This window comes from Podarcis cretensis (genome assembly GCF_951804945.1).
Source record: "Podarcis cretensis genome assembly, chromosome: 4".
Taxonomy (NCBI): Eukaryota; Metazoa; Chordata; class Lepidosauria; order Squamata; family Lacertidae; genus Podarcis; species Podarcis cretensis.
In genome coordinates, this window is record NC_137173.1 from 37,759,433 (window position 1) to 37,785,452 (window position 26,020).

At 41.4% G+C, this 26,020-nt stretch overlaps 1 protein-coding gene across 9 annotated transcripts in view; it reads left to right on the top strand.

The window, feature by feature from the left end:
- Positions 1-26,020, top strand: part of BBX (BBX high mobility group box domain containing) — a 124,800-nt gene that overhangs the window by 50,501 nt on the left and 48,279 nt on the right. Inside the window, exon 1 of one of the 9 annotated variants that reach the window (XM_079974370.1) lies at positions 5,783-5,905. The exons of 7 other annotated variants lie outside the window; for them this stretch is intronic. The gene's annotated coding sequence lies outside the window, so the exon portion shown is untranslated. Of the gene's footprint in view, positions 1-5,782; positions 5,906-24,245; positions 24,268-26,020 lie in introns of those variants that run through there. One more of the 9 variants, XM_079974372.1, reaches the window with a different exon arrangement.

The following is a 26,020-nucleotide window of genomic DNA, read 5'->3' on the forward strand; positions in this document are numbered from 1 at the left end:
TACAGAACATACATCCACAATATACGGCAACACCCTTGTTGCAAGAGAGATGATATCAGAGACAAAAGCAAGCTTAAATCTAGCTTGATTTCAGATTAAACCTCTGCATCACCACTACAATTTATAGTGATTTTATCCTTTTTTTGTTTTTGTAGCCAGTGCATAGAGCAAGGGTAAAGGTAAACGGACCCCTGACCATTAGGTCCAGTCGTGACCAACTCATCTTGCTTTATTGGCCGAGGGAGCCGGCGTACAGCTTCCGGGTCATGTGGCCAGCATGACTAAGCCGCTTCTGGCAAACCAGAGCAGCACACGGAAACACCGTTTACCTTCCCGCCAGAGCGGTACCTATTTATCTACTTGCAGTTGGACATGCTTTCGAACTGCTAGGTTGGCAGGAGCAGGGACCGAGCAATGGGTCGCGGGGATTCAAACCACTGACCTTCTGATCGGCAAGTCCTAGGCTCTGTGGTTTAACCCACAGTGCCACCCACGTCCTTTTTATACCTACCGCCCACTAATGCATCTTTCTTGATGGTAAAATTTCCTTACCGCTCACCAGTGCTCGATGGAAGGAGGATTCCGGTTGTGCCGTAAAACCCCCTACCGCCCACCTAGAATCCTGAAACGCCCACTGGTGGGCACTAGGGACCGGGTTGACAACCCCCTGGCATCGAGGGCTACTTTGTGTGTTATGAGGCGAATATTGTCACTCAAAAGAAACCAAACCATTTCTGCTGGGTGGATCTGCTTGCTTGTGCAAACAAAGGTTTCAGAAGCAGTCTCTTGGGTCTCTCTGTAAGGGGCAGGCTGTCAGATAATGAGTGACATAACAGAATGATGTATTAATGATGCAGTTACAAAGAAGCTTTCCGTTTAATTTTGTGGGAGTTCACTATGTTCTCAAAGTGAGTTTAAGAGCATATCAGTTTCATTTTAACCAACTTTATTGTGGTCATATACACCACCAAAACTGGTGAGGGGTGGGAACATGGAGCATGCAATTCCGAAAACCCTAGTTCACCACAGCCTCTTATTTAAGCACTAGGTTGGTAGCCATAGGCAAACTGGTAGAGGAGGGATGAGACACACTGTCCATACTCTGTGCCTAGCAAGGAAACCAAGAGGTTTCTCATTCTTCAGTGCCCTGTATAGAAATGCAATTGGCTGCTTGTTCAGGAACAGAGCTCTGAGTCTCTCCTTTGCCAGCTCTGACCAGCCTAGTTGCTGTTGTGTATTATTATTATTACTACTATTATTATTATTAGAATTTATATACCACCCTATACCTGGAGGTCTCAGGGCAGTTTACATAAAAAGATCACAGTATATAAAATAAAAATAAAAGCAGTAAAATAATACCTCTCCCAAAAGAGCCACATTTTAAAAGGATACGGGATGTTGACTAGGTCAACCAAAGGCCTGGTTAAAAAGGAAGGTTTTTCCTGGCGCCTAAAGGTGTATAATGAAGGTGCCAGGCGAACTTCTCTGAGGAGAGCATTCCCCAGATGGGGAGCCACTGCAGAGAAAGCCCGTTTTCATGTTACCTCCTTCCGGACCTCTTGAGGAGAAGGCACAAGAAGAAGGGCCTCAAGATGATCTCAGGGTCCAGGTAGGTTCATATGGAACGAGGCGGTCCTTGAGGTATTGCGGTCCTGAGCCGTTTAAGGCTTTATAGGTCAAAACCAACACTTTGAGTTGGGCCCGGAAACTAATTGGTAGCCAGTGCAGTTGGACCAAGATCGGTGTAATATGCTCAGTCCATCTTGCTCCAGTGAGCAACCTGGCCGCTGAATTCTGCACTTAGCTGAAGTTTCTGAACCATTTTCAGAGGCAGCCCTACATATAACGCATTGTAGTAATCTAACCTTGAGGTTACCAGAGCATAGACAACAGTAGTTAGGCCATCCCTGTCCAGATAGGGACGTAGCTGGGCCACCAGCTGAAGCTGATGGAATGCAGTTTGAGCCACTGAGGCCACCTGAGCCTCGAGCAACAGCAAAGGATCCAGGAGTACCCCCAAGCTACGACTCTGCTTCTTCAGAGGAATGTAACCCCATCAAAAGCAGGCGATCTCTCACCCATCTGATTTAGGGAACCACAAGTAAGTCCTGTGGGCTTCTTTACAAGGCTCGGTTAGGGAGACACAGATTATTTTGCACATAGAAAAATGTATTTAAGTAAGGATGACCTCTATGTAGACAAAACGTTATACAGCAACCCTGAGATAAACAAGCTGTTGTAGAGAGGTACAAATGTGTGTGAAATTGGCCCTCACTGACCTTTCTCACCAAAGCCTGAAGCAGGAAGGATGATAAAATGAATGTAGAAAAAGTGACCTTAGTCACAAGATAAAAGTTTAGATTTAGGCATGGGAACTATTTCACAACTGATTGTTGTGAGCTTATCTTGGACCGTTGTCCTTCTGAAGAGTAGGATAAAAATACATTTAATAAAATAAAGACTAAAAGGGAAGGGATTATACAACTCTGGAGAATTTTAACATCCATTTTAAAAAGGTGTTAATAGTCAAATGGCAGTTAAATACTAGAAAGTTTTTTTTTTCCATTTCTTAATGATTAGTTAAAACCACAATTATTTTCTTGAAATGAGTTTATTTAAGGAGTTGGATAGCAAATTTGCTAATAGTGAATAAAGAATTGTTGTACTTAATTGCTGTCCTTGAAGTTGCCGGAATACTTTGATGATAACAGTTCTTTTGGAACTTGCCTTGTGATATCTGAGATCTGTAAACTTGAGATCTGTGCAGTTCAGACAAAACAATCTGAGTCTGGGAATGAGCTGGGTCTTCACACTCTCCTTCCACCTCCATCTTTCTTTCTTTCTCTCTCTCTCTCTCTCTCTCTCTCTCTCTCTCTCTCTCTCTTTCTCTTTCTCTCTCCCCCCCCCACTCCCCTAGCTTAGTTTGGTTTGATATTCTGATTTGCTGGTAGCCCTTAAACTATAGTTTCCTACAATGGTCATTTCATACGAAACTTTTTAAAGGATCTAGGATCCGAATAGTGTATTTTGTCTGAAATCCTACATAAACGTACTTTGAGTAAGTCCTGTTGAACTCAATAGGAATTGCTTCTGTGTAGACATGGATAAGACTGCACTGTAAATTATTTATTTACCACTAATTGCAGGAATATTATTATTCATAATTTAGTGAAATGCCTAAATATATTGCATCCAGTCAGTGTTGGATATATGAGCTAGACGCCAAATGGCGCCTTAAAATCTAGGTTATGGTCACTGCAACAAAATGTCTAATCGCAAGAGGGGTTTGGACTAGATAACCCTTGGGGTCCCTTCCAATGCTACACTTATACAATTCTATGTTCTTAACTATGGTGCTTGACTGTAGCTTACAACAACAATTCACTTGTCCCAGTATGCAAGAAGGAGAAGTGCACACAGGGGAAATGGAAATGGTATCAACCATTATCTATGGCAGAGGTTTTTAAACTATGGTTGCCATCCTAGCACCCAGAAATCTCCACGCATTTGGACCTGTATCAGTAGCAAAACATGCCTGGCATCTGGTGAATTTCGAATGCTGCACCGAGTATATAAAGATGCAGTATTGTTCTGACTTTTAAAAAAATTCCTCGCAGTGTATCAGGTCTCAAAACGTTTTTTAAAAAAACCTTGAGCCCAATTGATGGTGAAATCCTAGACATGTTTGTTCAAATGTAAGGTCTGTGGAGCTCAGTGAGGTATACTGAGTTTATCCCTCACTGTTGCTGACTTGCACACGTTTATTTGGAAATAAGCTCCACTGAAATTCAGTTGAACTGAATGTGTTTTTGATGTAGGCAGGATTTGCTGTCCATCATTATAGAAAAAGTTTGTGAAAATCGGAACACTAGATGGCAGGCTGCAACTTAAGTTAATAATTTAGGTTTTCTAAGTTGGAACACTGTTGAATTACTATAAAATGTAAAGTGGATTGATGCATGACTAGAAATAGGTACAATACTGGTTTGTGTGTTTATGAACTGGGAGGGAAGCACTATATCTCCCCCCCCCCCTTTTACATAAAATAAGATTTTATAAAATTATTTCTGAAAGATTACTTTCCAACATAACAAAAAAACCAAAAAACATTTACAGTTGGGTATCCACTGAAGGTTTGAACCCTTGGAGGAAGAAAATTAAATTGGGAGTCCTGGAAAAGGCTGCTTCTTGGCTTGTTTCAGCCTCACATGGGCATAGAGTGACACTTCTGTCCTTATGCGTCATCTCATTAGGCCCACTTGATTCTTAGATGGGGAGAAATAAATCAGCTTAAATTAAAATTGTTCAGTTTCACTGGGGAGCGGTGGTTGTTTTCCCAGATCTAAAAGAAATTGAAGGTCAAAGAGCTGAAAATGCTTTCACTAGTTGAGAGAATCAGAGTTTCCGGAACTAGCCTGTCAGCTGTAGTGGGGAATGATGCTGTTCTAATGTCAGGTGTCACTCTTCTTAATTAGAAAGAACCTAGCAGGAGGTAGAGAGTGATACCTATGCAGGTCACTGAGGATGGTATTAGGGGCTTAATTTACCCTCTGAAACTAGTTAAAGGACTTCCTTTGACATCAATAAATGAGATTCTGAAATCCAAAATTAAGTTATGCAGAACATGAATATAAAGCTTTTGACAGTTTTAAAATAAAGCTCACTACCATTACTTTGAAAAGCATAAGTGGCAATATTCTAACTAAAATAAAATGTTTACTTTCTTTGAAGACCACCAATTTGTAGATTAATAGTAACTCAAAATGGTTCTTAACATTTCCAAGGCTATTCGTTTTAAAGCTTTGCTTCTCTTCCCCCTCCCATTACCCTAAGAACAGACTTATTAATAAAATATGATAATAGCAATTGATCTTTCCAGCTGTGTCCCTGGACCATAAAAATGAGACTGGTTTATTGTATGTTACTTCAGAATATGAAAAGAAGCAGAACAGCTGGTTCTTAATGTGTGAAACCAGCTTCTTTAGCAAAATTAGGCTTATGGAAGGAAACTTCTGATTGGAAACAATGCTTTGTGGTCTTGGTTTTTGACATAGCACTTTGCAACTTGAATTATTATTAAGTTGTTGTGATGCATTAAGTTATATTATCAAAAACTCCAGAATAAGGCTTTGAAAGTGATACTAGTAGTTTAATTGTTACGGTTCTTTCCTATAAAATTGTGCCTTTATTTCATCTTGTAAGTACAGTACAAATAAAATCTTACACCGAAACTATGCTTTTATAAATACTTCAAAACTATTGAATAATGCACTCAAAGCAAATAATGCACAAAATAAGATTATTAAATGGTGCAGCAGTAAAACTGCTAGTATTTATTTATTTATTTGTTTGTTTGTTTGTTTGTTTATTTATTTCCCACCCATCTGGCTGAGTTTCCCCAGCCACTCTGGGCGGCTTCCAACAAAATATTAAAATGCAATAGTCTATTAAACATTAAAAGCTCTCCTAAACAGCACATTTGCAAAGCTAAGCAGGGTCTGGTATGGTTTCATATTGGATGGGGGATCAGGTGTTGAGCTTCCTACATTGCAGGGTGTTGGGCTTGATGACCCTTGCGATCCCTTCTAACTCTACAATTTGGTGATTCTATGAAATGCAGTTGGTACACGTATTGTAAATTGGTTTAAATGTGCTCTCTTTGTTGCTTGTAGATACGGTCCCTGAAACATTCATGTGTGGTTTTTAAAAAGAGCTGCACTCCTTTTTTTTTTCTGTAAAAGTTGGAAAGCGTTCTAGAACATTGAATCTGCAATATTCTAGATCACAATGTGCAGGTTAGTGAGGGTTCCTGTATGTTTACCTGACTAGATTCCTCCAGACAGCAACAGATCAAGGCCTTCTAGTCCTGCCTTCATTACTACTCTACTCAGAGCAGATAAATGTAAGTTACTAAACCAATTGGAATATAGTACTTCTTTACACTTCATTTCATTAACATTTCTAGAAGTAATTGCTTATTTCCTGTGGGTTGTGACTAGCTATGTGCTGTTTTATGAACAGGGCAGGGAATGGGGAATCATAACTGCTATAGCTCACTGTTTCTCCGCTGGAATAATTGAAATAGAAAATGTAACTCGGTGTCAGTCGCTAGCATTAAATTTACAGTAGGGATGGGGAACCTGTGGCCCTTCAGATATTGCTGCACTACATCTCCCGTAATTCCTGTCTGGCTGGAGTTGGTTGGATTTGGAGTCCAACAAATCTGGAGAACCATAGTTTCCCCGTCTCTGATTTCTACAAGTATGCAGTTTTATGCTTTATACTAAAGCTATCCCAGCTATCCCTCAGGAATATTTATAGGAAGCCACCTAGATGCTGCTCCCCATTATTCCTTGCAATGCTGAAAAATGGATGCCTCAACTTTTAGACTGCACACTACTATTGAAGGTAGAATATTTTTGGGCTGGCCCTGCTGTTGTACTGAAATGGTATGTGATGAATTAGCATTGTTTCTTTGTTGTTGAAGACCAGTTACTTTTTCCTGTAGGGTTCTCAGAATAGGATCATGTTTAACCCTGTATACACCTATTTTTAATGATCAGTTAAATGTCTTGGAAAGGCATGGTGAGCCATATGTAAACCTTTATTGTTAATCCAGGACTTCCTTGTAAAAGAAGTTAAACACTTAACTTTTTCAGGATGTTACAAGCCTCAAAAACTTAATGTCATACATTGCTTTATATTCTTCTGTTTGGAAAGATTGCTGTTATTGCCTCCGTAATCAACTCCATCGTTTGCAGTCATTGCATTCCTCAAGAGAAAAACATGAATATGTGAACAGGGTCAGTTTCTAAATGAGCGCTTTCTTTTGGTAACAGCCACTGTTCAGTTGTTAAGCTGAGCTGAGGATATCTGCTTCAAAACCTATGGCAGATTAGTACATTTGATGCAGCTATTCACAATTGGTAATAACATTATTATTCAGTTACAGATAGGTAGCCGTGTTGGTCTGCCATAGTCAAAACAAAAAAAATTCCTTCCAGTAGCACCTTAAAGACCAACTAAGTTAGTTCTTGGTATGAGCTTTCGTCTGAAGAAGTGTGCATGCACACGAAAGCTCATACCAAGAACTAACTTAGTTGGTCTTTAAGGTGCTACTGGAAGGAATTTTTTTTGTTTTTATTATTATTCAGGAAGATTAAGAATAATATTGCCAATTGTAGATAGTTGCATCAACTTTGTTAGCATCTGCTGTTATAACATCACTGTATTTGAACGTAATCTATCCCGGAAGACCGTTTGACAGTCAATGTGCAATGGGTGGTCAGCAATTTCAATGAAGAAACGTGCCTTGGAAGCCATTGGACTTCCGAGATGTGTTCGAAAACGGAAGCATTCACTTCCAAGTTTTTGGTGTTCGGGTTCCAAATCGTTTGGCTTCCAAGATGCTCGAAAAACGAGGTTCCACTGTAGTACTGATTTGTTGTCTACTGAATCATGAATGGCTTTTGCAAGGTCCATAGCTGATTGGTAGGCCACATGCTTAGCATACAGAAGGTCCTATGTTTTTGCCATCTCCAGTTAATATTGGTGAGGGACATCTGGTTGAACACTGGAAAAGCCATGCCAGTTAGAGTAAGTAGCATTGGGCTATAAGAGACCATGAAAATAATTTGGGCTCTTCATGTGTTCCCTTAGATTGCTCAAAAAACCTTGAAGGGGATTTTGACCATTTGAAGGAGACTTGAGAAACTAAGTTGTATATTTATTCAGCAGCTTCCTCCTCTGCCATTGCCCAGCCTTCAGCAGAAACAACCCTGTCAAACCCTTGAAAAGAGGAAGGAGGTACCAGTGGTGGCACAGGGTTGCAAAAAGATAGGCTTATGTCTGTGAATCTTACCCACTGCGAGATGCCCCTTCTGTATTTCTAGTTGTCCCCTTACTAGGAAAGGCGAACCAAATGACCAGAGAGGATATCTGTCTGGCTTAGATGAATATGACCATTTCTTGCTGGCATTGTGGAGTTTGTAGGTTTCTATATTGCAAAAAAATAAATAAATAAAAGGAAAGAAATTTCACCATTTTTGCAGTAAATGACTCATGGACATGCCTAAGAGCGTCTTTTTCAACTTGGAATCAGGCAGCTGCCTGCTCTGGATCTGGTTTTCAGTGGTAAGGGGAGAACAAGTGGCAGGGATGGTGGATAAACTCCATTTCAAGTCAGCATTAGTCTTGAAGGGTCCTAGAGTCAACTTGAATTGAGTATGCTTTTATGAGTAGGGAGAGTCTGTGTTTCAAGACCCATTTACTCAAATTTCATCAGCATCACTAATGAAAAAGACACTCTAGCCATTTTTGTTCATTGTTTCTTGACAGTTTACAAGTGCATAGAGCCTTGTGCAACCACCATGATAATCATCTATCTCCCAGCAGTTCCACCGCAGTAGAGAAGGATGGCTGGATACTCATGCAATTCCAACAGAGCTATAAATTGAGGACTGGGTTGTAAATTTCCTAATTGCATACGCCAACCTTGCAAATAAATCTACCGAAGTTACTAGCTTACAATAATGTTTATTAGGAGATTTTATTAGCCCACAAAAAATCTCAGAGTCTACAAATGTTTCCTTCACTGGTAGCATGCAGGTGATTCTTATCATAAGTTACAAGGTAAATGCCTACTTAAAATGCCTACTTATGCCACTTTAAAAGTAGTCAGATTCTAAACAGTCTGTCAGAATCACTTCATGTATTACATTTTTAGCATAATATCTTAGATCCTAAGTTTCTCTTTCTCTCCCCTTCTGTGTGTGTGTGGGGGGGGGTGGGCAGGGGAAGGACTAGACCATATGAAAAATGAACATAATATTTTAGCTGCAGTTCATTCATTTTCAGTGTTGTATTCTTGTTATAAAAAAGTGTGCCTAGACATTCCGTCGTTGCGCCCTTAACCTAGGTTTAAGGTGTCATTTAGCTCCTAGCTTTCATATCTCAGTTTCTAACACTGACCCTGATGCTGCACCAAGTACCCAGGTGGACAGAACTGGGTGAGATCAACCCTACTCTGCTCACCCACCCAGGTCTCAGTGACACAGACCAGACCAGCCTCCTCATCCACAATCAGATCATGGATGAGGGAGGTCTTTTTCAGAGCCAACCTGGCATTCAGCAACAGCAGCCACAGACCCAAGGGCTGGTTGATAGGACCAGCACAATTCCCCAGGTGGGATGAGGGGGCTGGCATATGGCACAGTCACTAAGTGCCTGTGCTGTGTGCCCCATACCTGGCCTGCCCCACTTCCCACACCGTACTTCCCCCTACCCTGAACTATTGCAATTGGGGCCCTCCCTGCTCTACCCAGCTCCTCTGCTCCACACTAGCAAAAGCTTCTTCTCCCACATAATAGCATAAAACCTCATTCAAAGGGGGGGGGGGGTGCTTTTGGGCGGTCATGTGGGTGGATATCAAATGCTACTTGTTTTCAGAGATTTTGTGCTAGGCCTTTATTTTCATCACTTGTTATTATGTTGTCATTTGTGGTTAACGGAGAAATTCACTCTGAGAATTTAATAGCATATTATTCTAAGTTGTTTATTAATATTAAGAGTCTGCTGTTTTTGTGGAAGTGTCTGCTGGATATTAATTTTCTGCCTGGCGAAAGTCTTCAAAAGAGTGATCTTGTTTTAGTTCCCTTCGTTTGGTTTACATTCTGTAAAGGTAAATCGATTTTTATTTTGCACATTTCTACCCAGCCAATTCAACCACCCAGAAAATCTCAAAGGTTAATTAAAACCAAAGCAGCACTATAAAAATCATACAGTGAGAACTGTAATAGCAGTGGCAATCTGATCTTCTTTGCCAAACCACAGTCCTGAAGACTGACAACACAGAACCTTTTTCACCAGTTTTTTTTTAATAAATAAATCCCAGTTCTTCATGTTAAAGAAAGGAAGGTTCCTTCTCAAATAACACCTTACATTTCCAATGTTCAGATAAGAAGTATCAGCAGACTTGGGGGAATTCCAAGATTTGGGTGAATTCCACATGAGGACACAAGCTGATAAGGACTCACAAACCCAGTACAGAATGCAGACAGACTGTTTTAGGGGAAGGGGGTTAGAAATGGAAACTGGGTAAGTTGGGAAATGGAATGGAGTATACTAAAAAAGGGCTAACCAAACAGGAGCACTCGACAGTGCAACACTTTGTTGCAGATGCCACTTGTTCTCTTACATTTAAACCAGCCTCATTGGATGCTTCTGATCCAATGTTAACTAAAGATTGGGATTGTATGGCATTTTAATCCTGGCATACTTTGAGAGCTAGAGTATGACAATAATGGCCACTAGGTGGCACCTAATAGTCATGCAATGAGATGGGTGGGTCGTCTCCCCCCCCCCCCCCATTCTTCTTACTAGTGTGTTAACAAAGGAGTTTTGTGTGACAGGACACTATTTTTAAAATTCAGCATCACATGCTTTCCAATGCTTTTTTTTATTTCTGCAGCCAATTTACAGCTTTCTAAAATGGCTACAAAAAGAAAAGAAGTTTCACGTAGGGTTTTTTTGCAATCATTTGTACGGTCAAATAAATAATGAGTGTTAATATGTCATGTTCAGGTTTTCTGCACATGCATCACCTTGTACAAGTATCAACAAAATTACGAACACACTGGGTGAACCGGAGTTAGCATCTGCTTCTTTTTATATATATATAAAATTTTTATTGGATTTTCACATTTTATAAACACAAACACACATAAAGGAAAAAAACAAAAATAAAACATGTATAATTTCATATCCTTACTTTCTTAACCCCACTTCCTGACTTCCCCCCACCCCCCCTTCATACATCCTAGTTCAAATAATTAACTCAGCAAGTTCTTATCTCTCATCCTTAACATATTATTATTGGTTTTTTTTTAAAAAAAAAAAATTAGTTCTTAATACTTGGCCAAATTTTACTTATCCAATTTTCTTATACATATTAAATCCTTTTCTAAGGTCGACCCAAATTCCCTTCCACGAATTTCCCCCTTTTTATATTAAATATAGGTCATAAATCATAATAGCCAAACACAAAGGTCATAAAAATTTTGAAATTCTGTTCCTCCCTCCCTCCCTGCCCCGGTTTCTGTCCCTTCCCGAATAAGTGTCCACAAAAACAGTTTTTAGCCTGGATTCCTCACATCTGAGGCCTTCAAGTCTCTGTCAGACTCTCTCTGCCGATTTTGTTGGTAATCCTCTTTGTTGGTCATCAGGTCTCGAAGGAGCTCTGGCACAGTCTCATCAAATTCTCTTCCATCCAAAATACTTAATAACAGCTGCTGCAAAAGATCAACTGATCTCCCATATTCAAAGAGGAAGCCCCAATCATATTTCTTATTTCTTTTAAATTCCAGTGTTCCAAGTGTTCCAGGGGCTTCCTCCTTCCTCTTTCGCATCTTTCGCAGATTTGTAATCCAAAGATTTTCTTCTTTGTTGTTGTTTAGTCGTTTAGTCGTGTCCGACTCTTCGTGACCCCATGGACCAGAGAACGCCAGGCACTCCTGTCCTCCACTGCCCCCCGCAGCTTGGTCAGACTCATGCTGGTAACCTCGAAAACACTATCCAACCATCTCGTCCTCTGTCGCCCCCTTCTCCTTGTGCCCCCCATCTTTCCCAACATCAGGGTCTTCTCCAGGGAGTCTTCTCTTCTCATGAGGTGGCCAAAGTACTGGAGCCTCAGCTTCACAATCTGTCCTTCCAGTGAGCACTCAGGGCTGATTTCCTTCAGAATGGAGAGGTTTGATCTTCTTGCAGTCCATGGGACTCTCAAGAGTCTCCTCCAGCACCATAATTCAAAAGCATCAATTCTTCGGCGATCAGCCTTCTTTATGGTCCAGCTCTCACTTCCATACATCACTACTGGGAAAACCATAGCTTTAACTATACGGACCTTTGTTGGCAAGGTGATGTCTCTACTTCTCAAGATGCTGTCTAGGCCTGTCATTGCCCTTCTCCCAAGAAGCAGGCGTCTTTTAATTTCGTGGCTGCTGTCACCATCTGCAGTGATCATGGAGCCCAAGAAAGTAAAATCTCTCACTGCCTCCATTTCTTCCCCTTCTATTTGCCAGGAGGTGATGGGACCAGTAGCCATGATCTTCGTTTTTTTGATGTTGAGCTTCAGACCATATTTTGCACTCTCCTCTTTCACCCTCAATAAAAGGTTCTTTAATTCCTCCTCACTTTCTGCCATCAAGGTTGTGTCATCTGCATATCTGAGGTTGTTGATATTTCTTCCAGCATTCTTAATTCCGGCTAGGGATTCATCCATCCCAGCCTTTCGCATGATGAATTCTGCATATAAGTTAAATAAGCAGGGAGACAAAATGCAGCCTTGTCGTACTCCTTTCCCAATTTTGAACCAGTCAGTTGTTCCATATCCAGTTCTAACTGTAGCTTCTTGTCCCACATAGAGATTTCTCAGGAGACAGATGAGGTGATCAGGCACTCCCATTTCTTTAAGAACTTGCCATAGTTTGCTGTGGTCGACACAGTCAAAGGCTTTTGCATAGTCAATGAAGCAGAAGTAAATGTCTTTCTGGAACTCTCTAGCTTTCTCCATAATCCAGCGCATGTTTGCAATTTGGTCTCTGGTTCCTCTGCCTCTTCTAAATCCAGCTTGCACTTCTGGGAGTTCTCGGTCCACATACTGCTTGAGCCTTCCTTGTAGAATTTTAAGCATAACCTTGCTAGCGTGTGAAATGAGTGCAATTGTGCGGTAGTTGGAGCATTCTTTGGCACTGCCCTTCTTTGGGATTGGGATGTAGACTGATCTTCTCCAATCTTCTGGCCACTGCTGAGTTTTCCAAACTTGCTGGCATATTGAGTGTAGCACCTTAACAGCATCATCTTTTAAAATTTTAAATAGTTCAGCTGGAATACCATCACTTCCACTGGCCTTGTTATTTGCAGTGCTTTCTAAGGCCCATTTGACTTCACTCTCCAGGATGTCTGGCTCAAGGTCAGCAACCACACTACCTGGGGTATATGAGACATCCGTTTCTTTCTGGTATAATTCCTCTGTGTATTCTTGCCACCTCTTCTTGATGTCTTCTGCTTCTGTTAGGTCCTTTCCACTTTTGTCCTTTATTATGGAAATCTTTGTACAAAATGTTCCTTTCATATCTCCAATTTTCTTGAACAGATCTCTGGTTCTTCCCATTCTATTGCTTTCCTCTATTTCTTTGCATTGCTTGTTTAAGAAGGTCTTCTTGTCTCTCCTTGCTATTCTTTGGAAATCTGCATTCAATTTCCTGTATGTTTCACGATCTCCCTTGCATTTTGCTTGCCTTCTCTCCCCCGCTATTTGTAAGGCCTCATTGGACAGCCACTTTGCTTTCTTGCATTTCCTTTTCATTGGGATGGTTTTCGTTGCTGCCTCCTGTATAATGTTACGAGCCTCCATCCATAGTTCTTCAGGCACTCTGTCCACCAAATCTAAATCCTTAAACCTGTTCCTCACTTCCACTGTGTATTCATAAGGGATTTGACTTAGATTGTATCTTACCGGCCCAGTGGTTTTTCCTACTTTCTTCAGTTTAAGCTTGAATTTTGCTATAAGAAGCTGATGATCTGAGCCACAGTCAGCTCCAGGTCTTGTTTTTGCTGACTGTATAGAGCTTCTCCATCTTTGGCTGCAGAGAATATAATCAATCTGATTTCGATGCTGCCCATCTGGTGATGTCCATGTGTAGAGTCGTCTCTTGTGTTGTTGGAAAAGCGTGTTTGTGATGACCAGCTTGTTCTCTTGACAGAACTCTATTAGCCTTTGCCCTGCTTCGTTTTGATCTCCAAGGCCAAACTTGCCAGTTGTTCCTTTTATCTCTTGACTCCCTACTTTAGCATTCCAATCCCCTATAATGAGAAGAACATCCTTCTTTGGTGTCACTTCTATAAGGTGTTGTAAGTCTTCATAGAATTGGTCAATTTCAGTTTCTTCAGCACCAGTAGTTGGTGCATAAACTTGGATTACTGTGATGTTAAAAGGTCTGCCTTGGATTCGTATCAAGATCATTCTATCATTTTTGAGATTGCATCCCAGTACAGCTTTTGCCACTCTTTTGTTGACTATGAAGGCCACTCCATTTCTTTTACGGGTTTCTTGCCCACAGTAGTAGATGTGATGGTCATCCGAACTGAATTCACCCATTCCCGTCCATTTTAGTTCACTGATGCCCAGGATGTCAATATTTATTCTTGCCATCTCATTTTTGACCACCTCCAACTTACCCATGTTCATGGTTCTTACATTCCAGGTTCCTATGCAATATTTTTCTTTACAGCATTGGACTTTCCTTTCGCTTCCAGGCATATCCGCAACTGAGCGTCCTTTCGGCTTTGGCCCAGCCGCTTCATCAGCTCTGGATCTACTTGTACTTGCCCTCCGCTCTTCCCCAGTAGCATGTTGGACGCCTTCCGACCTGAGGGGCTCATCTTCCAGCGTCATAACTTTTATATGCCTGTTGTCTTTGTCCATGGAGTTTTCTTGGCAGGGATACTGGAGTGGCTTGCCGGTTCCTGCTCCAGGTGGATCACGTTTGGTCAAAACTCTCCACTATGACCTGTTCATCTTGGGTGCCCTGCTCGGCATAGTTCATAGCTTCTCTGAGTTCTTCAAGCCCCTTCGCCACGGCAAGGCAGTGATCCATGAAGGGGATTTTCTTCTTTATGTTCTGGCAATGTAAGCTTCTGGTTGGTACTCTCCACCTGTACTTTCTCCGCTCCTTCTTCCCTCTCCTCCAATTCCAAAAATATCTCTTCTGATTCGGCTGCAGATTTTTCCCCAGTCAGAACCTTTGTGCATTCAGCAGAGTTGCTTGTTTTAGAGTTCAAGGTTATAAGTTGTTTGTTAATAGCCATGCTCTGCTCTTGCAGTATTCCCACGAGAAAAAAACATTCTTTCTATCTCTGCCTGTAATTTTCCATCTGCAGCCATTGTAATGTTTCAGAGTTCCCCCTAGGGGGATTCTGGTTACTTAATATTCCTTTCCCAACAGTCTGTTACTTTGTTATTTATAACTACTTTGTTCCCAACCACTTTGATTCAAATGTAACGAATTTAGTCCAGAGAGGTGTTAAATAATAGAATTTTTAACTTTAACTGCCCGTTTGACAGCTCTTTTGACAGCTGTCAAACTCCTTGTTCCTTTTCCTCCAGCTCACACACAGGACGCTCCCGGGTCCGGGGGGGGGGGGGGGTTTAGACAAAAACTTCTAAAAGTCCACTCTTACTCTCCAGCACAAATCTTCTTCTGTCAAATTCATGGAAATATTATCTTTTAAATCACACCAAAAAGAAAAAATCTCTCCACCTTAGCTCTCCAGTCCTTGCTTTAAATCTTCTGTAGATAAGGGGGGTGCGGACTTCCCTTTAGCACATCCCCCGGTCGTACCGAATTCAAAGGTAAAAATTTTAAAGTCCAAATTCCATTCTACTCACGGGTTAATTCAAGTCCGAATTTCAGGGAAAAAAGTCAGCGCTCTCCGGCCATGGCTCGCGGCTTCACTCCACTGGAGTAGCGGTCTACTCACAGCACCACGCCACTCTCCGTACCCTCTCCGTAGCCTTTAAAAAGGCTCTTCGTGGGTCGGGGGGCGCTTAAAGTGCCCACCGAGTCACCAAGTCCGCAGGCTTCCGCGCCTGCGGTTTCTGAGGGTCCCCGCGTCGCCGTCGCGGTAGGACCCGTCCAAAGCGGAGCCGATTCCCTCCGGAGCTCGGAGGGAATCCGCCATTAGCCAATCGCGCTAACCCGGAAGTCCCCGGAGTTAGCATCTGCTTCAGCCATTTCTTTTACCTCTCCACATAAAATATTTGTTGGCATCTGTCTGTCTCAAGAGACAATGGAAGAGTGTGTCTTTGGGGATAAAGTCAAGTCATTGGAGAGTTACAGCGCCTGCTGTGGCTGTAGAGACTGACACAGGACAGACCTGTTTTAGTGCAGGTGGGGCAGATAAAGGTGTCTGGTTTTGCTGCTACAGGTGCACCATGGCGTTTCTTCTCCCTCTGTTCTCCTCCCAGCGGTTATTTGTCCTCTGATCACTGCTGTGGATACACAACCTGACCGCCTGTCTCCAGGCACTGCCATCATCCGTACGGGATTCCCACATGGCGGGGTTAATGTTGTCAGCCTTCGTGCCACGTTTGCAGACATCTGTGTAACGCAGAGTTAGTCTGCCAACATCCATTCTGTGTACATATCTTGATTATGATAATACCCTATTTTCAAGTTTGCTATCACAATGGCTGAGGTGGTATATGCAACACATATCTGATGTGCTTCGTGCACTTATGAGACTCCCAACTGTCCCAGCCACCATTGTGAACAGCCATGGGCAATAAATTACAATCCAAGAACATCTGGTGCTGGCTGTTGCTTTAGCAGACCGATCTGTGTGGTGGTGGGCAGATGGAGCTGCCTTATGATGACAGGATTGTACCAAATGACTCCTTAGCTGTTCAAACTCTTGTTGTCTTTCATTGTCTTCCGTTGTCTTTTCTTGATGGCTAAATTTTCAAATGTGTTGTCCCACGATTGGTCAGGAGTCGCAAATCTTCACAACACATGCCATCTAATTTCTTAACAGGCCTAACAATGCAACCCTATACATATCTATTCAGAAATAAGGTTATAATTCTAATCCCACTTACATGACGGCAAGGCCTTTTGAAATCATTGGGGCTTACTTCTGAGTAGGCATAGCTAAGATTGCATTGTAAGGATTTAGTTAGTCCAATTTAGAGTGGATCCATGGAAATTAATAAACATGACTAATTTACATCCGCTAATTTCAATAGGTCTACTCTGGGATTTAATCCCTGGGAAGATTGTAGCCTAAGGCATGCTTTCTGCGTTCTATTACCTTTTCCATCTTTACAGTATTCACGTACAGTGGTGCCCCGCAAGACGAACGCCTCACAAGATGGAAAACCCGCTAGACGAAAGGGTTTTCCGTTTTGGAGGCGCTTCGCAAAACGAATTTCCCTATGGGCTTGCTTTGCAAGACGAAAATGTCTCGCGAGTTCCTGCGGGTTTTTCCCCCTTCCCCCCCCTTTTCCTAAGCCGCTAAGCCGCTTATCAGCTGATCCGCTGATAAGCCGCTTAACAGCTGATCGCTAAAAGCCGCTAAACCGCTAATAGCGCTAATCCGCTAAGCTGTCAATGGGCTTGCTTCGCAAGACGAAAAAACCGCTATACGAAGAGCCTCACGGAATGGATTAATTTCGTCTTGCGAGGCACCACTGTAATAACCTGCTAATGTACTGGATAGGCACTGCCTCTATTTGAAAATGCCACCAAACAATGAAGCAATTTCTTTCTCTTAAACAAGATAAAATGTGTTACAAGTAAAAGCACATAACAAATTGATTCTAAACAAACCTAGTATTCTTAAGTTTAGTAATCATTAGATTCTGCTTAGGCAGAAAAGGGGAAGATATTACAGAGTTTCTTGTGGATTTAATTCCTTTCTGCCTTTGATCAGGTCTGGCAGTTTTTCCTTGTCTCCATCAGCCGGCTTTCCAAAGAAACAAACAGCTTGACAACAGAAGTGTGTACATCATAGATCTAGGAAGGAATACCTGCCATAAACATTTCATGGCCAACCTAATGTAGCCAAGAGTTCTCTTGAACTTTAAGATGTGATTAGGTTTTTGAATATAATATTATTGATGGTTGCTGCATCAATAATGGAATGGAATTGATGTGGAAGCCCCATTATTCTGTTCCAAAGTTATTTGGTGAGATGAAAATTAAGTGCACATTTCCAAGTTGTTAATTAACTATTTCCCCACTACTTGGTCAGAAGCAGCACTTCAAGAAGCAAGTTGACTTGACTGGATGCTCCTTGAAACGCTGGGTCCTTTAGGAAAGATCTGCTGCAGTACCTAATGAACAAATCACCCTCCTTGACTTTCCGCTGTTAACAGCCATGAGAGCAACAACACTATACATTGAAATGAGAAACAAGACTCAGGAAAAAAAATCAAGGGAGACTTTTACTCAGCGGTTAGTTACTTCTGACAGCACAATTTATCATAAATCTCAGCTAGCAAACTGTATTCCATTTGCTCACAGCATGTTCCCCATTAGACCACTAATTCTATGAAAGTTAGAAATGCTCATTACTAGCTCTCTGCTGTGAAATGGTACAGAATTGATTCACTGTCTGGCCAGTAATTAGTACCAAGTAAATGAGCTTTTCTCTCTCTGCATTTCATAGGCTGAAATTTTGTAAACGAGTTTTCCAGGAGTTAAGAACCCAATTACATTCTGTAACTGTCTTCTGAAGTTTAAATATGTTTCTTTTCGCTAAGCCAAACCGTAGAGAAAGCTCTGCATTGGCTCAGTAATGCAAAAAGAGGTACACGTCTTGGGGCTTTGCATTTCAGCTTTGTCACATTTCCCCCATAGTCCTTATCTCCTAGTCAGAAAAAAGTTTGGTATATGTAACTACATTTGTTCACATTTGTCCCTTGTTAGTCCGCTTGTCATATTCCTCTCTGTGGTGGCACTTTAAACAGAGCTACCAGTGCTCCTCAGGAAAACGCATGGCTCTTACAGCAGTAGTGGGTATTGGTAGCAAAAGCACTGCAACCTGCAACATGCTTCAGCAAGCGTCCTTCCATTTTAAATACCTTTCAATGCTCTGCCAGACCATTGCTCTGGAATAGCATTGCAGGAAATTTTAAAATGGCTGCTGGGCCAAAAAATGAAAATGGGAGATTCAGGGAAGGCAGGACCAATCCGGAGAGTCAGATCCTTGGCAGCTGCCCTAAAGATGTAGAAAGCAAGTCACTTGGACTACAATATTCTAGGGAAGCATGGGAATGTTCGTCTAAAAATGTGACTAACGACCAATCTCCTTTGCGATGAGAGCTGCCATTTGTAATTTGGTGGTGCAACTCTCTAAACAGGGTAAGTGTGTGGTTCATATTGTTAGGGCTCCCAGACTCTCCAAGTCTATTTTCCAGGGATGTCCCTGATTTAGAGAAGCCATCCCGATTTCTAATTTGATCTTGGAATGTCCTGGTTTTCCTTAGGATGTCCCTATTTTCATTGGAGAAATGTTGTAAGATAGGGAGTTATCCCACACCTGAACCATCTGAAGGGAGCCCTGTATAGGAAAGTTTTTCAATGTTGAAAGTTTTATTATGTTTTATACCCTGTACCTTGGAAGCTGCCCAGAGTGGCTGGAGAAACCCAGTAAGATGTGTCAGGTATAAATAGTAAAATTATCATTATGGAATGGGACATCCCTATTTTCATTGGTAAATGTTGGAGGGTATGGGCTCTACCTCTTGCTGTTAATGGTAATACTAAACTTTTTTTAATGGAATTCTTTTGCACCTGTGAAAATAGAGAATGATGAAACCCACACTTGATGCTTTTTCGTACAGTTATTGTGCTATGTATGATCTGTATATTTTAACATAATATGTGAAATATCACCCTGGAAGTATCTCTTTCAATGAATCTGGAAAATTGGCCCTGACACAAATCCTCTGGTGGCGATACACAGTGTTTACTGCATATAATATCTCCCCCTTTTTATTGATATCAGAAAATGTAACAGGAGGATGAAACAACAAAAAACGAAAACTAATTTGACAGAATTTTAATTGCACACTTCTGAAATAAGTAATGCAATAGTCTTGAAAATTTAATAAACAGTGTGCAGTTTATTTTGAAGAATGCTATCCATACTTTTGTTTGCTGGAACAGATTTCTTTCCACCTTGTATATATTACTTATTGTGTATGCCCTTGACAGTTTCTTGATCTTTAATAAGATTCTTGGAGAATGTGTTGCTTCTAATTTCCTCTTAGTGAACATATCAAAATGGTTTATATATCTGATCAGGTCTATTTCAGGCTGCATATTTTGGACTAAGTGCAGAAATTCTGCCATGGCTAAAGCTGTGGATGTTTTATCTTCATTTGAGTTTATTAGAGTAATTTATACTTTCTTTCCCATATGCATGACTTTAATATTTTTAATCATAAATTGACAGATTACATGGGCCTGACGCCATCACACATTCTTAGCAAAATGCCTCTGACTAGCATGTGTGCTCGCAGACCAGTTCTCTATACAGAACAGCATAGTAGTGCTGCTACATAGGATTCAGGATTTAGAAGACATCTGAAGGCAGCCTTGTTTAGGGAAGTTTTTAACGTTTGACGTTTTATTGTGTTTTTAATATTCTGTTGGGACCCGCCCAGAGTAGCTGGGGAAACCATGCCAGATGTTGTTGTTGTTGTTGCCTCTGCCACTGCTAATATTAATTCCATTTTGGTGCATTTTCCAGAGGGACAGGGACAGGATTTGGGGCAATGAGCAATGTTTGGAGCAATGTTACATGATGCCTAACAGCACAATCCAAACCCAAGATCTGCCTGGATGAGTGTTTGGGTTTCGGTGGATCTTGGGCTTTCCTGGGTGAGTTGGGGCAATCCCAGTGTAAGTCCCTCCCTACTGCTGAACTGCAGATAACACTAGTTTAAGTCCCTCACCCTGACTCAGCTGGCGATCAGACAGCAGGAACTTATAGCAGTGTAGGTCCCCCGAAAAGAGTATTCTGGGAGAGTGGCCAGGGCAGGAGACACAAGGAGAGATCTATACTTATTCCAGACTCTGTTCAGCTCAGTCATGTGACATTGGGTCCATACTCCCCTCCCAGAAGCAGAGTTTGGAATAGGGGTAAATTATGCAGGTGGCGCTGTGGGTTAAAGCCTCAGCGCCTAGGGCTTGCCGATCGAAAGGTTGGCGGTTCGAATCCCTGCGGCGGGGTGCGCTCCCGCTGCTCGGTCCCAGCGCCTGCCAACCTAGCAGTTCGAAAGCACCTCCGGGTGCAAGTAGATAAATAGGGACCGCTTACCAGTGGGAAGGTAAACGGCGTTTCCGTGTGCAGCTCTGGCTCTGGCTCTGGCTCTGGCCAGAGCAGCGATGTCACGCTGGCCACGTGACCCGGAAGTGTCTCCGGACAGCGCTGGCCCCTGGCCTCTTAAGTGAGATGGGCGCACAACCCCAGAGTCTGTCAAGACTGGCCCGTACGGGCAGGGGTACCTTTACCTTTACCTTTATGCTGGTCTAAATTACACTGGATTCCTATAGACAGTATTTCTTTTGACAGGAGCATTGGGGGGGACCTGATATCCTCCCTCCAGAGCACCTGTATAATTGATTGAAACCAGAATCCAACCAGAATCTTGAGGTCTTGGAAGGGGGTGAATGAAGTCTGCTGGGAAAGAAGTGGTTGAGGTGGGTTTAGCATCTGCACATTTTGCTCCTGAAATATCCTGGGGAGTTTCACAAACACGCACAGGTGGGGCAATTATTTGCAGCAGGGACGTTCCCAAATGCTAGCTGGGCCTAGTAATGTTAGTACTGCAGGCATTTTACTTTCATTTGAGCTGCCTTATTAAAACACACTGGGTCGTTGAACTACAAGGGCAACACAAATCACAGCTTTAACTAATAAACAAAATAAACTCCAGGAAATGCAATCTGCATATTTCACCCTTTCAGTAAAGCACAGTAAAATATTAGATTCTGTTAATTGGGAAATTAGGTAATTAGATTCCGAGCAAGTCATTTGCAACACATAGAGCAGCGTTGGGAAGGCTGTGACCATTGAGTTGTAGGCAAAAAGCAGGAACAGTCATTTGCAATGCACAGTACAACTTCCATTATCTCCCGCTATTGGTTATGCTGACTGGGGCTGATGGAAGCTAAAGGCCAACAATTTGGGGGGCAGCAGTTTCCCCTGACATAAAGACTCACAGCAACCATGGCTTGAAAGCAAAAGGGACTTTATGGAACATAATTAGTTACTCATTTTTTAATTACTGATTTTAAGTATCATTGATTTCAATGGTTCTGCTGTAAGTAAAACTTAAGTCCGGATCTAGCTGCATGCCACTGTAAATATCTCCCGTCTGGGTTTAGAAAACCCTATTAACTTTTTGTTGCCGATTGGTTTTAAGCAGTACGTCATTTTGGAAAATTCACAAGTACAATAATAGAGTGCTTAGAATCATACTGTGGGATTACTTATATTCTGTGAAGATTTTCTTAATCCTATTAAATATAGGGAACAGAATAGTGCCAGTTTTGGTTGGTTGCAAAATAGTAACAATTCAACACTGCCTTTTCGTGTGACATTGTTTTGTATGCTACTTTGCAATATTTTTTTCCCTTGAAGGTTTTTAGTATTATTTCAGAATGATTGGATACTTATAACAACTGCTGAATTAAGTGAAGAGAAGCACAATGACAAGTCTATGGCATAGAATTTTTTTTTTTTTAAAAAAAGGTATATTAATTTTCATTTTTTAACATCACACATAAAACAATATAATTCAACGCATCAGTTACTATTATTTTACTATTATTTATTACATTTGTATGACACCCTTCATCCAAAGATCACAGGGTGGTTCACAACATCAAAATACAAAATGAGAACACAAAATACATAATAAAAACAAACCAATAACCCCTCCCAAGCCAACCACGTTGCTTTAAAGTATCAAATAAAATTCTTACAGGTCTCTCCAAAAAATCTTTCCACATATTACTATGAGATATTGGGAAGTTATAAACGCATTCATCTTGATGCATATAATCAAAAAACGGTTGCCACACATTATAAAAAAGATGGGGATTAGAATTCCTTTTGGTTGCACAAACTTGGCACATCAGCTTTTCAGCCAGGGCTATTATCCATGCTCTGGCGTGCCATGCTTCAATGTTCAGTCCCAAGACAGTACACCACCACATAGCTATTTCCATACACACCATCGTGAAGAGGAGGCAGTGCCACATTAAATGTTCTTTATGAGCAACTGGTGGAATAGGCATGTCCTGAGTATTCTGAGTCAAGCAAGTTGAGGAGATGGTTGTAGGTCTGTTTGGTATAATACACCCAATTCTTTATTTAGCAAAAGCCAAAATGAGTGAACAGTTTTACAAAACCATCACATGTGCATACAAGGTCCAGTGACAATGAATATTGAGTTCATAGTTCATTAATCATTGGATTGCTTCACGTTGCACTCAGATCTGAAGCTCTCTTCCAGAAGCTTTTTTTTTCAGTTTCATGCTAAACTATGGTCTAGACATGTGCTAAGAAAATTTCACAGCACCTGATTGTTGATTCAACAAACATGGTTCATCCACATCTTTGTCCTGAGTCAACGGTATATGCTGAAAGAGAATCCAGGAATCTGGTTGTCAACTTGTGCCATTCAAGTGTTTTTTTTACTAGTGTTCCATGCATAATGTGCTGTATGAAGCATACTTTCAAGAAAAGCAGGCACACAGCCCAATCCAAACACCGTTTCTTGGAAGTAAGGATACATTCATAAGTCACAGTTTCTAATGGTGGTAACGTGACAGTCTGCTCTGTAGGGAACATGGAAACTTTCCACACAATTAGGGTGATTTGCATAATGGATAGCTCTCAGGTGTCACAGATGCCACCAGTTTTCACATGGCAGCTGTAGCTTAAAAATAGACAGTTCCTATACAAGGTCAGACAACCTTTGACACTTAATGATGTTGGACTCCCATCTGTCAAGGCAGCATGGCCAATGATCAAAGCTGATGGGATTTGTAGTCCAGCAACATAGGGAAGGTCACAAGTTGCCCATCATTTTCAGCACCCCCCTCTTTTTTTTTTTTTACTGTGCCATGAACTGAACAAACACTGGTGTTAAGTCTGCTTACATAGGGGACCAGGGCTTCAAAAAAGTAGGGGCATGGCAAGTTCCCCTCTTTTCTACCACACATTTCCTCAGCTTCATCCCCATGAAACTCAACATACCTGCTGTAGGTAGTTATCAGCCATGAAAATTTAAATGGAACCTAAATGTACAGATTGAGTTTTATCAGGGATGGCCCTCCAGATGTAGTTGGGCTGCACTGGCCATGTTGATTGGCATTGATGGGAGTTGGGAGTCCAGCAGCTTTGGCGGGGGCACATTGCTTCCCCATTCCTTCGGTATAATTATCGGATGCCAGAAATAAACACGGCATGGCATGCTGCTGTTCTTGTGCTCTGTTTGTCAGCTTCTTGGGGAGCATGTAACTGCCCAGTGCTAGAAAGAGAGGGGCAAGACTTGTCCAAGACCTCAGTCTGAGCACAAGTCAGTGGTGAATGATGAGCTCAAAAACAACCCCACAAGTGTTGCTGCAACATATCATCCAGATTACAAAAGACACAACGCTAACAAGTGACTTGCCCACAAACTGAGAGGTAAGGTCTAAAACCCAAACATCAAACCCTGAAGATAAATCCCCCTTAAATTAATTTACTCCAGAATATTGAAATTCCACCCGGAGCCCCCAAATCAGTTCCTTTTTGCATTGTTGCACCAGTTCAACTGGCTAATACCTTGTTTCCCGAACGTCTTGCAACTCAAACGTTTTGGCTCCCGAATGCTGCAAACCTGGAAGTGAGTGTTGCGGTTTGCGAACTTTTTTGGAAGCTGAACATCCAATGCGGTTTTCTTGGCTTCCGATTGGCTGCAGGAAGCTCCTGCAGCCAATTGGAAGCCAAGTCTTGGTTTTCGAACAGTTTCAGAAGTCGAATGGACTTCAGGAACGGATTCTGTTTGAGAACCAAGGTACCACTTTAGTGTGCTTCTTGTCCCAATTCAAGATGCTGTTTTCAACCTATGAAGTATGACTGGGACATACATACCAGCCCACACACGTTGGACATGTAAAGAGCGCTTCATTAGTAGGAGGGGAAGAGGGACACACACAGCTCGGCCCTGCTCCCCAGCATCTGTGCATTGAACCTGGATGTCTTACAAAGAGATCTATGCTCACTTAGAGCTTTCAATATGTAGGCTTCCAAGCAACCAGGTATTGTAATGTAATCTGAGTCCACCAGTGTCCTACAAGGAACTTCAGTAAGGATTGCTGAGGTGTAACATTGTTGTGCCAAACCTTGTGCTGAAGCTTCAGCAAACTCTCCCAGTGGCCTTCTTGAGAACAAAAATTACAGACCCTCCCCTCCAGATGATGGCTCAACATTTTGTGTGCCTATTAAAGGAGCTATAACAATGTGCCTCTACTATGATAAAATGAGTTTTCATGTTTGGGTGAAAAGTACTATGTTGCCTAACTTTTCGCGATTTACCGTACATTACTGCTAAATTTCTCATCCTTTTAATATTAACGTGCACTTTCTTACTTTTGAAAAATGCAAAATAAAAATGAGGTCTATAGTTTAAGCACACAGTTTAAAAAGAAAAGTGTATGAGTTATATATAATTAGCATTTATGTGGTAATATCATGTTAACATGTCAAAAGGTTTTAATTAAAATTACATCGGCAATTAAATATATTATTCTAAAATGGTAGAATAAGGTAAAGGCAGCTCCTTAGCAACAGAAATATAAGAGTCTTTTTCATGTTTTTTTTTAATCTGGGAGTGAAAATGAACATTCTCATACTCATGTATGAAAACAGCTTTCCATATTCACATTTTTGCAGCCTGCTTTCTCTAATCTGGGCCTTTTTATACACATTTGCGAGCTGACTATTTTTTAAAAATAAATTTATTGGTTTGGGGTTTTTTTAAAATAACATCTCCCTTAACAAAAAACTTGGAAGTATAGAGCATAAAAATACACAGTCAGTAGGCTAAAGCATAGAATATGATTTAACCTAGAGCAACCAAAAAAGTTGACTGCAAAGGTTAAAGATTGTTTTTCTTATTTATGCAATCAATACAACAGTACCAGTCATCTGAAACGAGTCTTTCTGTCTCTAGCTAGTCATATTTTGTTGGTCAGCTGGGTTGGTCACCAAACCCAGTTAAGCCAATTTGTCCAAGACTTTCCAAAACCAGGCTATAACAAGTCTAACTGCTAATGACAGATATCCAGTAAGAGATTTAAATGAGAGATCAGCATTCTGGCCCTGAAATATATTCAGTAAAGTTAACCCAGTGGACTGAATGACTTGTTGACCAGTGGTATTAGGTAAAGGTATCTAT